At 40.4% G+C, this 13,976-nt stretch overlaps 1 protein-coding gene across 14 annotated transcripts in view; it reads right to left on the bottom strand.

The window, feature by feature from the left end:
• Positions 1-13,976, bottom strand: part of SUGCT (succinyl-CoA:glutarate-CoA transferase) — a 481,412-nt gene that overhangs the window by 210,515 nt on the left and 256,921 nt on the right. The gene's annotated exons all lie outside the window — the stretch shown is intronic.

Below are 13,976 nucleotides of genomic sequence, written 5' to 3' on the forward strand. Positions count from 1 at the left end.
AATGAAGCAGAATCTAAGACTCCTTAAAGAAAAAACTTTCACCCAAAACTTGATCCCAGCTATTTTTGGAGATTCAGAAATAGTATGATGATCTTGTTTTCCACACCTCTGCATTTCTTGCTTCCACCCAGGACTAGAAATAGAATTCCCAGAATACCAGAAGAATGGCTGCTATGGCTCAATCAAAAGTAGGAAAGGTCAGAAACTTTACAAGAAAACCAATGTAAAACTGAGCTGGAAATTTCACAAAACTTAGCTAATTCAAATACTTTGGATAGGGAGCCAAACTTTTAATCATAATAAAATATTAATACTTAAGACTTATTCTTTGGGACATGAACAATTATTAGAACATACCAAGGAAGAGGAAACCTGAAATACAATGCTTCTCAGTTTTGATGCTGGGTATGAATCTAATAAAACATAATTTTCAAATTATTTTTAGGGTGCGTTTTTTGTTTGTTTTGGGGAGTTTGGGGTATTTGGGGTTTTTTTTAATCCTTTGCACTGAGATGCAGATAATAGATTCTGGACATTCCCTTAAAATGATTAGATTACTTAGCAGTTGCAAAGTTGATATGCTTCCTGCTTTGCAAGGGCAGTTGCATGACCTGATTTTTAGGCAGGCCTTAACTAGGCCTCCATTTTTGTGCCTGCAGTTTTGAGCATTCTAATAGATACATTGGCAATTTGGGGCCTCTAGATAGCTATGTACTAGATGTGAACTACACCTAAAAGTAAAAAAATAAAATAATTAAAAGTCTTAAAACTGTGAGCCTTTATATTTGGTTGGTGGCTGACAGCCAATCACCTAGGAACCATTTTTAAAGAGACCATAGCCAGAAGATGGAAGTATTTTCCAGGCCGATAGCTCAGATTTGGAGGCCAGATAACAGAGGAACAGCAATGAGCTTCAGCACAAATATAAATACAGACACACATATACACAAAAGCCCAGGAGAAAGGAAAAATACTCCCAAAAAACACAATAGTAATGGGGGAAGGCAGTTTCCTGCAGTACTCCTCATTGTCAGGAAAGGCAGAACTCCCTTTGGCCACACACCAACATTATTGTTTTGTTGGTGGTGAGTTTGTTTGCATGTTATAATATTCCCAGCACTTCAGGTAGATCAGACCCACCTTCCCCCATTCACAGCCAAGTGGTGCACTAGTAAATCCCATGGACACTTCAATTTCAATGTTTGGTATTGAAGGCAGATGGAGCACCAATGGAGTGTGGGTAACTGTGCTGTTGTCGAGGCAAGAGGCTCTTTTTTATTAATTCCCCTTCACTGCCTCCTCAACTCCCAGCAGTTGCAGAATACTCTGCCAGCACAAAGCCCTCCTTTGCCTTGTCTTCCACAGCAAAATGACCTTTCACCTGGATTGGCTGGCCAGCCACAGAGCACAATCCCCAGGGCCTACTGGGGCTTGCACAGCTTGGAAGGCCCTATATGCTTTGCTGGATCAGACACTTAGCAGGCAGAGACACAACAACAGGCTGTCAGGGTAGGGGAAGAGAAGAGGATTACATAGTATTTATAGGGATAAGAAAAAAAAACACAAGAGAAATCATGTTTCATTACAAATATGCTACTCAGATTAGCCAAACTTTACATTCTTAACTCAACCAATTCCTTGTTGGACATTGTTTCATAAAACAGAGCACCCCTCCTTTATATTTCTCTATTTATGATACAAATGAGGATAAACTGGAACTTTAGAGGGGGGCGGAAAGAAATCTTAACCAATATGTGACCTTAGCAGATGTAATCCAATCTGATTTCCACTACTTTAGCTTACGGATGCTTATGCAACTGCATAGCAGAGCAACTGAGAGACAAAACAATGGAAGTTTTAAAGCTTTATTTATTGCTGGTTCTCAAAACATTCAATCGCCATCATGCTTCAACTGCCAAATCTAAATTGGAGAGTTTAAAAAAAAGTGCTCTTCAGGGGAGCATTAGAGCTCTATAGAGAGGTGTTAGCTCAAAGAGATGGAGCATCTGGCCAGAGACCAACTTCCCTATGAGTCCAGACCGAGTGGACACATATGGATAGCTTTTAGAAAATCACAAATGGTAACAAGCACAGAAAACTCTCTCCCTTACATGTCCAGTCTCCTTGTTTGGCATGCACAATTTCACTGTACTTGCTGCCATTAGCAGATTACAGTAAATTCCACCAGACTCTAAACAATTTTCATATAATCTAATCACTTCCTTATTTATTCATGTTTATCTGCAATTTTTCCTCCTCTTTCAGCTGGATCACTATTTGATATTACAAAGCATTCCAACAGCAGTTTTGCTACTAATTAAGTGCTCAAACGAAGTACATTCATCCCTACTTCCTAAAACACAAGAAAATGTGGTAAATGTCACCCTAGAAGTTTAAGGCATGCTGGGATTAGTAAAATACAAAGTGAAAATCATTATTGCATAGGCTTTCTACGCCCCACATCTACAAAGAGTGGAGAGCACACCATCTCACCATTTAAAATATTTGTGCTTTTGCCTACTCTATAAATGGTCAGCTATTAGTTATAAATATATGCTGAAGTCTTAGTCTTCTCTAAAATAGCTCTGGTACAGACAATACATCTGTAAGTTTCATGCATTTTCTTGCTATAGTTCCGTATCTGTTCATTACAAAATTATGCAGTGATATGTTTGGCATTACATGTCTAATGCATCCATCCACATAAAGTCAGCTGTTACTGCTACTCAGAAATCATCAACACAAATATCTCATATAGATTTATCATTAAATGAATATTTTTCACCACTGGATTCTAGGATTTCTCAGCATTTCCATTATGAACCTTTATTTACAGGATTATACCTTTAACTTGGCTTTAAAAAGTCACACTAGTTAAAACTTAGCATAGGAAGTAAGAGAAGTGAGCAAACATGAATGCTACTCCAGTTCCGTGCTCTACCGTGGGCCGCTTCCATAAAATTGGACCAATATGTTGATAGATTGATATTTTTCAATTAAGTTTTGAACAAAATATTTTTCACTTTCTGGATATTTAATAAAAAAGGAAATGCTATTTTCTTGCCAAAATTCACTATACTGAAAAGGGAGCTGCAAGAGGGGGATGAGGAGAAGGAGATAATGGTACCCTCAATAATCAGATGTTCTGACACATTTAGCATGAACCATGAGGTCCTGGGTTCTTTCCCCTCTACCACTGACTGTTCTTAATCATACTTGCTACTTATGTAGCATTTTACAAAATCATTGTGTTATGAAGTAACTAACATTAACCCCTCCTACAGATAGGGAAAACTACAGGCTGGGTCTTGTGTTCACTAGGAACAAAGGTGTGTTCTTAGCTCGTGTTAGCTAACATGTAGTAACTAACCTGAGGTAAAATCCTGGTGAAGACAAGGCAGCTGTAGTATTAACACATATTAGCAAGATGAGGTAAACTCTGAGGTTTACCTTGACCTGCAAACAAATGTCAAAACTAGAAACCTGTCTTCCAGAATTAGAATCCATGTTTTCAGACTGCTAGGTCCATGCCTAATCTGTTAGATGTCAGTGTCACACAGGCAAACTGGCGCAATAAAAAAAGGGCATGTACTATTAATCTGTTCATATTGCTAAGGACAGATGGAAGAACAAAGACAATCATCGGATACAGAATAACAGAAAAGAATATATAGGGGTAGAAATTCCTCATTTATACTCAATCTAGTTAGGCACAACGGGGTAAGGATGGGCTGAAATCAACATTTCCAAGAAATTTCAGTTCCCTGACGTCAATGAATAATACAGCTTTGATGGACTGAAGAAGTAAAGCAGGAATGACAAAAAAAAGTAGTGGAAAGCAAACTCAATGGGTAGCTAGGCCATGACTGAGAATTAGGGTTGCCAATTTTGGTTGGATGTATTCCTGGAGACTTCATCACATGACAATCCTGGAGGGCTGGCAACCCTACTGAGAATGAGATGTTCTCCTCCCTCTCTACTTCCTGTAAAAAGAGACTATTGCAAAAGATGGCATAGATAGTAGGTCTATACATTAGAGTGAAGTTCTAGGTTATAGTTAATTATCTTGCTACACTTGGAATCATTTAGCCATGCTGATGAGGCAAAAAACAGAAGAAACAGGCAAACCCCCATGATGCAGTCTGACCATGAGAGATGAACAATGATTTGAACGTTTCCATCTGGGCAGGAGTCTCATTGCAGCATCATGTGATATACTAGCCAAATGCCATTTTTCAGTGCCAATCCAACAGAAGACAGCCCTGTCAGCTGGTTTAGGCATTGGCTTACTTATGAAAGTGGACAATGTGAAGGGATAGACAGAAAATTGTAACAAATTCTGTCACATTCCACAGCCATTTAATCATGCTCCTCTTTCATTCACTCCAGGACAGGAGATGGAGAAGGTGGAATTCTTTATTGGATAACATTCCTGGCTCACCCTCATACCATCTGCACTTTCTTTACAAAATAATAAGGTGTAATGGAAAACTGAGTGAAAGTTGGTTATTTTTATTCCCAGGGGTTTGCTATAATTTTTTTTCACCCAGTATTTTGCATTCCTTGAATTTTGCTTTGAGTTTCAGGTTTGAGCAAACTCAAAAATGCAAAGCGAAAAACCCCCGCTGAAACTGCCAAGTTTCATGTTGAGACCATGTTAAATCACTGAAGCTTTGCATGGTTTCAAACTGAGAATCATCTGTCTGACCTAGTTTGCTTGGAAGTTGGCCCACGTTTGCCTGAAACTATGCCCAAGTTCACCGAAAAATTCTCCCAGCCTTTGCCACATCAAGAAACGGAAGAAGACAGAAACCAGTTTTAAAACTACAGACTTAAATCCAACACATTTTAGAAGGCTTCAGTGTAGCAAAGGAGATGATTATCTACAGTCTTTAGATAATGGAGAATAAATAAAGCACTGTGATTTACTTTTATAATTCCCCTTGAAAGCTTCCATCAAGTTGTATTATAATCTTGTCTTGATTTCATGTTAACAAATTTTTGAAAATTTGTTACAATTTTTCAATTTTACAGGAAAGTGTTTTAAGTTAGAGAACTTGATTTGGATCAGACCCCTCTCTGATTTATCAGTGACATTAAAAAAGGCCTTTCCTTCCTTTCTATGTCCAGCCTACCCCGCTGTGGATCAAAAGCCTCACAGCAGAGTCTGATGGCAACTTCATTTTTTGCAAGGATGATCTTGGGCCTTGACAACTTCTCTACATTTGGGATCTATGTGTGAATCACATGAAAACGAGAGACTGCATTCAGAGGTGACAAAATGCTACTGATATGCTTTGTCCTCCTTTACTTCCTTAGGTTATCTTTTATCTGAACATGTCCATCTCTTTTAACCTTTCCTGATTAGACCTTTGCTAAACACTTCAGGCCTGATTTTTAAAGGTGCCGAACACTGGCAGCTTCCATTGACCTCAACTGTGGATTTGCATGCATTCTTCACCTTTGAAAATCTGATCATTCATCTTTTTTTTTTTTTAAAAGACTCCTTTGAACTCCAATATAATTATGTTTTTTTCAAAATGTACATCTTGGCTAAGTCTATATATGATATGGATATTTTACTGCCTAACCAAAATACCAGTCTCCTGGATTTCAAGGATATGTCTATAAAACCAGACACTATTGTATATCTGAGACTGATGGTAATTCTTCTCTCCTCCTGTCTACCCCACTCACCTAGTCCAAGCTCCAACTTACCCAGAAGATGAGAAGCTAAGCTTTATTTGACCTAGCACACTGTGCACTCTGACCAGACAGAGTCTTTTTGCTGTTATATAATTGTTACAATCATAATAATGCACTTGATTCTGATGAGCGGAATCTACTCCTGCACTGTATACAATGGTAAAACCCATTCCTATCATGGTCACACCCTGACCTAATACAACACAAGTTACTTGCCCCCACCTCCCAAAATTCACCTCTTTGGTTTTCACACTTTCTGGAATGTTTGGTAAAAACCTCACCTTTGCAATGGGTTCTGTAACTGACAACATGTCAAAAATCTAGCCCTGATTCAGGAAAACTTAAATCCATCCCTATTCAGGAAAGCATTTAAGCACATGCTTAAAGTCACACTGAAGTTATGCACATGCCTAAGTGCTGTTGCTGAATAGGGATGCTTTCCTGAACAGGGGCCTATAACAGCACATTTATTTTAACAACTAGTGGCCTCTCACTTGTTAAAACACAACCATGAACAACAAGATAGTGGCTCTTTTTTGAAAGGTGATTTGTGCTGACAACACAGCAAGAGCAAGAGCAAAACAGAAGAGATTTATCATGAAGAATGTGCAGAAAAACGTGCAAGAATTGTAACAACTGCCAAAGATACTAGACAAAAACACTTCGGATAAATGCAATAAGGAATCAGAAGGCCTTGAGGTAATTATAACTTTCAATCCTTGGTGTGTGACCTAGTAGTAAAAGGCTGTGAATGCAGTTAGTCCCCTAAGCATGGCACTGCAGAACCTGTGAACTCCCTACAAGCACCATATACACCTAGATCTATCATTATGATGATGGAAACTGGGGGGGAGGGGCACGTGTTCAACTTTATAAAAAGCGTAAGCATTAACAGGCCCTTCAGGAAAATGCAAGAAGCAGTGCAGGGAATGCATGCTCCAGGTGTGTTACATGCAAGCTCCCTGAACAGCAGCACGCAGGAGGCAGAAAGAGGCAGGATATGGGCATGTTGAGGGAGAGGCAGGGCCCAAGTATCCACCAAACCATGGGTCCACTTGTACTGACCCTCCTGGGTGTGCTTCCATAAGGGCTCAGAGAGCCTACTTCCTTTACTGGGAAGAAGTAGCCGCTACAATGTGGCTCCCCCTGTATATCAGCTTTGTATCCCATATAACTAGTCAAGCCAGGTGCAGGATCCTGGATTTGCCCAACTGCAAACTTACATAATAAAACCCCATTTCAAGTCGAGTGGAATAACTGTCCAGAATTGTTACAATGCACAGCAACGTGCAACTTGCAATTGCTCCTATTGTGAACCACTCTGCTCAGAGCAAAGTTATGTTAAAAAACAAACGTCATTACAAGAGGGTTCCACCACATTCCTTTGTCCAATTACATGCTGCCAATTTAGGTTTATGAGCTCTAGCATCTGAATAATAAGGAAAAAAACCAACAAGAAAGGTTTCTTTTTTTTTTTAATATGTAATTTTTTCCTGTTTTTACACCAATTGACTCGCTCAGTCAGCTTGTTTTATTTTATAGCAATCATAGAATATCAGGGTTGGAAAGGACCTCAGGAGGTCATCTAGCCCAACCCCCTGCTCAAAGCAGGACCAATCCCCAATTTTTGCCCCAGATCCCTAAATGGCCCCCTCAAGGATTGAACTCACAACTCTAGGTTTAGCAGGCCAATGATCAAACCACTGAGCTATCCCTTCTCCCAATCATCATGATCCACTGGGAATACACCTAAATATATATGTGTGCATGCATGTTTACCTACATGCACACACTACAGTAAAATTAGAATACATGTGTAAACTTCAGCTGTATTTACTCATTTGTTGTAAGCACCATCCCTAATGGAAAATAGACCATGTCTCCTTCTTAAGGGGTTGATTAGGACCATATGTTTCACTGTGTCTTATGCGTTTGAGGACTTTGCAGATATTTTCAAAACCAAATTACTAACAGTTGACTAAACTTATTTCCCCAGTGAAAACTGTTGGCTACTAACTTAGTGAATCTGAACACACTTGTCCCTAAATATGCAGGTAATCACCATAGAGCCATATGTCTGAAGTGAAGGGGCAGAAGGGAGCGAGTTTCATATGTGATGGTAATGTATTCTGTAGTCAAATGACTTTGTTTACCCAAGTAACCCAGTATTACATCACTTTTCCTACAGAGATAATTTAAAAAGTAATTTTTTTAAGAGACAGTTACTTAATGTGCAACTTGTCACCACCATCAGCTTCAGAATAATAAAATACATGTGGAAAATCCCTTGCAGCAAGCCTTCTGCAACACAGATTCTTCCCTAGTCTGTGTCAGAGGGTGTTTATGTCTCTGAAGGAAATGCTATCTCTTCTTCTTTCACACACCCACTCACTAAAGGCCATGCAGCAGGAAGCTTTTTTGTGATTCGTCTGCTGTATGCATGACATCAAACTACTTGAATTAAGGAAAAATTACTTTTGTTTCTTAGGTAGGCTCTGTGCTTTTTTAAAAAACACCAAAATACTTATATATAAATTAATAATAGTATTTATCTCTATAGCAATCTCCAACCTAGGATCATAAACTGCTTTGCACATACAGTGAATTAAAGTTTGCATCACACCTGCCATATAGGTAAATATGATTAACCATATTTTACCAATAAGAAAAATGAGGCACAATGAGGTTAAATGACTTGCCAAAGGTCAGTCAGAAAATCTGTGGAAGAAGCAGGCCATCATAAACTGAGAAGCGGATAGTCATGCCTAGTGGTTCATAGAATCATAGAATATCAGGGTTGGAAGGGACTTCAGGAGGTCATCTAGTCCAACCCCCTGCTCAAAGCAGGACCAATCCCCAACTAAATCATCCTTCAACTAAATCATGGTTGAAGCAGCAGCAGTCAAACCTGGTGTTTGGAGCAGTGGCAGTCATGCCCAGTTGTTGGGCTGGGGACCAGAGCCAAGGTCAAAGCAGGAATCAGGAACCAAGAGCAGGCTTGGAACAAGGCAAAAGCATGTGCAGTCTGTCCCAATGGGGTTGCAACATTGAGCAGACTAGAGTGGCTGCTCTCATTGGGAGCCGATATCCCTGGCTTTTGGGTCACCAGTTAGACCTTCGCCTGTGAATGGGCTGAGTTCTGGTTGATTGACATGGAGCCCTCAGGTTTCAGGCTCCAGGATGACTCATCAGACTCAGCACCAATGATCAGGCTCAGGCTCAAACTAGGGGTGCAGGGGGTGTGGCAACAGCCCGTGGCTTGAAGTGGTTCCCATCATATACAGGGTTTACAGTTTGATTCAATGGCTCTCAGCACCCCCGCTATACAAATTGTTCCAGCACCCCTGCATCAGGCTCAGAGATGACTCATTACACTGGCATTGAAACCCAAACTCCAGACCTCCTATCTACTGCTTGAACCACAGAATCTTCCTTCGACTGTTAAATGGGTCACTTTTTGTGCTCACTAATGGCCTGGTCTTGCAAGGGTCTGGGTAACTCCTGAGAGGAGCTGAGACCCCTCATGTCCCTTTAACTTCAATGGGAAGTAATGGTGCTTGGCCTCAGGCCCTAATGTAGAGACTGTACACATTTTCTAAAGCTATGGAAATTGCTCCCTAGCATAGTAAAGGTTTCCTAGCACAGCTCTGCCAATGCAGCTTATGATTCACCCGCATAACTTCTACAACTAGTCCTGGGCTTCTTGTGTGCAGATATTGCCAACTGTGTTGAACAGGAAGCAGTAAAAGGGCCTGTTTCTCCACTCGGCTATGCCAGTAAAACTCCAGTGAAGACAATGGAATTGCATCAGCATAAAACCTGTGTAATGGAGAGAAGCATATATTGGAAATAAAGATTTAGCCATACTTTGGGTGATTTTATCGTCACTTGGTAATTACAAACAAGTTGTCTAATGCCTACTTAGGAATCTTCAGCTACATCTTGAAAAAGTTATTTTCCAGCGTGCTCGAATATTGACAAACTCATATTTCTTTTCATCAGCAAAGACTCCTCCTTAAAACACCTGGCAAAACACAATGATGGGGCAGCAGCCGTATAGGGGTTAAAAAAAGAGGATCCACTAGTACATAAACCTTTTCCAGTTTGCATCTGAAAATCCTAACATAACCTTTTATGGGACAGAACATTTTCAAGGCAGAATTCTTGAAACTAAAAGATGTTAAACAGATGTACTGTACAGTCTTCCAGGTTTAAATCATGAAAAGTGCACTTGCAGTCTGTGTGTTGTAGCCCTGATTTTTTTAAAATAAAGTTTGGATACTGCAAACAAAAAATATCTATATTATCCACTTTATGGGGGAGGGGGGACAACACATTTTAAAATGATTCTTTTTTTTCTATCAATAGCTATTTAAGTTATGCATTTTAAAATAAGTCTTATAGTCAGGGAAACCTCTCTCTCTCTCTCCACGTGCTGCAGGTGCTGGCAACCTGATCCCAGATGTTTGTGCAAGGAACCATCCACTGTAGAAATAGGCAAGAATGGCAGCAGAAAGCAGAAATAAATAAAAACTGACCTCCTGACATTTCAGCTCACGTGTGCCTCTAAAATGTTTGAAATATTTATAATCCTTCCCCTCCACCCCTACGCCCACTGATGGCCTCAGTTTTCACCATTGTTTGTGTTCTGCCAAAGCCCAGGGCTCGGAATGTCTGTCTTGCTATACAGATGAGCTGCACTGCTTTGTCAATCATCACAAGCTTGTACCCTTTGAAACATACAACATTCCGTATGTATACTGTTTCTACAGACAGTGTCATATATTCCAGGCAACACTGCATGAATTAATTCAAAGGTGCATAAGCAGATTCTCATCACAACATATACTGCATGAAAATGCATAATTTCAAACAGTTCTGTAGTAATCAGCATGCTATAACTGCTAGAACCCACACTGCATCATGGAGTCATTTCTTAGCATTGATGTATATAGAATATCATAGAATATCAGGGTTGGAAGGGACCTCAGGAGGTCATCTAGTCCAACCCCCTGCTCAAAGCAGGACCAATCCCCAATTTTTACCCCAGAATATCTCATAATTGACATGATTGATATTATTATTAGTTATAAAGTGATGTAGAGGTATATGCCATTTTAAAAAGAGTATGTAGGAAAACTCATTCCTCGTTCCAAAGTGTTTAAATCTACCTCATCTGAATACAGAACATATGACCACAGTTTAGGCACCATGTTGAGACCTTAATGCATCTAGACATTAACACCCAGCCACTGTCAACAGAAAGTTTCACTGAAAGAGCGGAATTGAAAAGAAGACACAGAAAGATGGTCTTGAAGCATGGGAAGTGGAAAAAGCATCCATAGAATCATAGAAGATTAGGGTTGGATGAGACCTCAGGAGGTCATCTAGTCCAACCCCCTGCTCAAAGCAGGACCAACACCAACTAAATCATCCCAGCCAGGGCTCTCTCAAGGCAGGCCTTAAAACCTCTAAGGATGGAGATTCCACCACTTCCCTAGGTAATCCATTCCAGTGCTTCACCATCCTCCTAGTGAAATAGTTTTTCCTAATATCCAACCTAGATCTCCCCCACTGCAACTTAAGACCATTGCTCCTTGTTCTGTTATCTGCCACCACTGAGAACAGCCTAGCTCCATTCTCTTTAGAACCCCCCTTCAGGTAGTTGAAAGCTGCTATCAAATTCCCCCTCGTTCTTCTCTTCTGCAGACTAAATAATCCCAGTTCCCTCAGCTTCTCCTCATAAGTCATGTGCCCCAACCCCTTAATCGTTTTTGTTGCCTTCCGTTGGACTCTCTCCAATTTGTTCACATCCTTTCTGTAGTGGGGGGGAGCCCAAAACTGGATGCAATACTCCAGATATGGCCTCACCAGTGCCGAATAGAGGGGAATAATCACTTCCCTCAATCTGCTGGCAATGCTCCTACTTATACAGCTCAATATGCCATTAGCCTTCTTGGTAACAAGGGCACACAGTTGACTCATATCCAGCTTCTCGTCTTCTGTAATCACCAGGCCCTTTTCTGCAGAATTGCTGCTTAGCCACTCGGTCCCCAGTCTGTAGCAGTGCATGGGATTCTTCCATCCTAAGTGCAGGACTCTGCACTTGTCCTTGTTGAACCTCATCAGATTTATTTTGGCCCAATCCTCCAATTTGTCTAGGTCACTCTGGACCCTGTCCCTACCCTCCATTGTATCTACCTCCCCCCAGCTTAGTGTCATCCGCAAACTTGCTGAGGGTGCAATCCATCCCATCAGCCATATCATTAATGAAGATGTTGAACAAAACCGGCACCAGAACTGACCACTGGGGCATTCCGCTTGATACCAGTCGCCAATTAGACATCGAGCCATTGATCACCACCCATTGAGCCCAATGATCTAGCCAGCTTTCTATCCACTTTATAGTCCATTCATCCAATCCATACTTTTTTAACTTGCTGACAAGAATACTGTGGGATACCGTATCAAAACTTTGCTAAAGTCAAGATATATCACATCCACCACTTTCCCCATATCCACAGAGCCAGTTATCTCATCATAGAAGGCAATCAGGTTGATCAGGCATGACTTGCCCTTGGTGAATCCATGTGGATCGCTCCTGATCACCTTCCTCTCCTCCAAGTGCTTCAAAATGGATTCCTTGAGGGCCTGCTCCATGTTTTTCCCAGGGACTGAGGTGAGGCTGACAGGTCTGTAGTTCCCCAGATTCTCTTTCTTCCCTTTTTTAAAGATGGGCACTATATTTGCCTTTTTCCAATTGTCTGGGACCTCCCCCGATCGCCACGAGTTTTCAAAGATAATGGCCAATGGCTCTGCAATCACATCAGCCAACTCCCTCAGCACCCTCAGATGCATCAGATTCAGGCCCATGGACCTGTGCATGTCCAGCTTTTCTAAGTAGTCCTTAACCCATTCTTTCACCACGGAGGGCTGCTCACCTCCTCCCCATACACTGTGCTGCCCAGTGTAGCAGTCTGGGCGCTGACCTTGTCTGTGAAGACCGAGGCAAAAAAAGCACTGAGTACTTCAGGTTTTTCCACATCATCTTTCACTACGTTGCCTCCCAAATTCAGTAAGTGTCCCACACCTCCCCTGACCACCTTCTTGTTGCTAACATACCTGTAGAAACCCTTCTTGTTACCCTTCACATCCCTTGCTAGCTGCAACCCCAATTGTGCTTTGGCCTTCCTAATTACACCCTTGCATGCTCGAGCAATATATTTATACTCCTCCCTAGTCATCTGTCCAAGTTTCCACTTCTTGTAAGCTTCCTTTTTGTGTCCATATATGCCAAGGCACTATGATGATGGCTCCATTAAAAATAACATAATAATGATAATAGCAATTCTTATATAGTCAAAGATTACACAAATTAGATAAGGTAGATAGATGCAATGGGAAAGAAGATGTGAAGCAAAGGCTGGGAGAAGACAGCAAGGATTGTAGGGAGAGAGGCTTCAAGGGAGTACATAAGGAGAAAGGATGGAGGAAGAAATGAGAACAGAGTTGTAGGCATGGTAGAGTTGTGAAAAACCTTGAAGCAGAGGATATGGAATATGGCTTTAAGGTGGAAGGAAATAAGCCAATGACATTCCACTTACATAATATCACTTTCTTTTTCCATACACACTTCCTTTTGCTCTTTAAGGAAAAAACCTTATAAAATGGGCAAATCTTTTACACCTAGAGTACTACAAAATAACAAGAGTGTAAGTAATCCCATTGTAGTCAATGGAATTGGGACTTCTCGGGATAAGCACATGCTTAAGTGCTTTGAGGGATTGAGATCAGAGTGCTCAGCACCTTGCAGGTTCAAGACCTTGGAGCTGTTCCGTTTATGAAAACTAGGGCTGTTGATTAATGGTCATTAACTCACGCGATTAACTCAAAAAAATTAAGTGTGATTAAAAAAATTAATCGTAATTAATCACACTGTTAAACAATAGAATACCGATTGAAATTTATTAAATATTTTAGATTTTTTCTACATTTTCAAATATATTGATTTCTATTACAACACAGAATACAAAGCATAAAGCACTCATTTTATATTATTATTTTTATTACAAATATTTGCGCTGTAAAAATGACAAACAAAAGAAATCGTATTTTTCAATTCACCTCATACAATTACTGTATTGCAATCTCTTTATCATGAAAGTGTAACATACAAATGTAGATTTTTTTTTGGTTACATAACTGCACTCAATTAAATGAGAGACTGAACTTCTTAGAGAAGAACTAAGTCTCCTGTTCTGTTTTACCCA

The sequence above is a fragment of the Chelonia mydas genome, chromosome 2 (assembly GCF_015237465.2).
Source record: "Chelonia mydas isolate rCheMyd1 chromosome 2, rCheMyd1.pri.v2, whole genome shotgun sequence".
Lineage (NCBI taxonomy): Eukaryota > Metazoa > Chordata > Testudines > Cheloniidae > Chelonia > Chelonia mydas.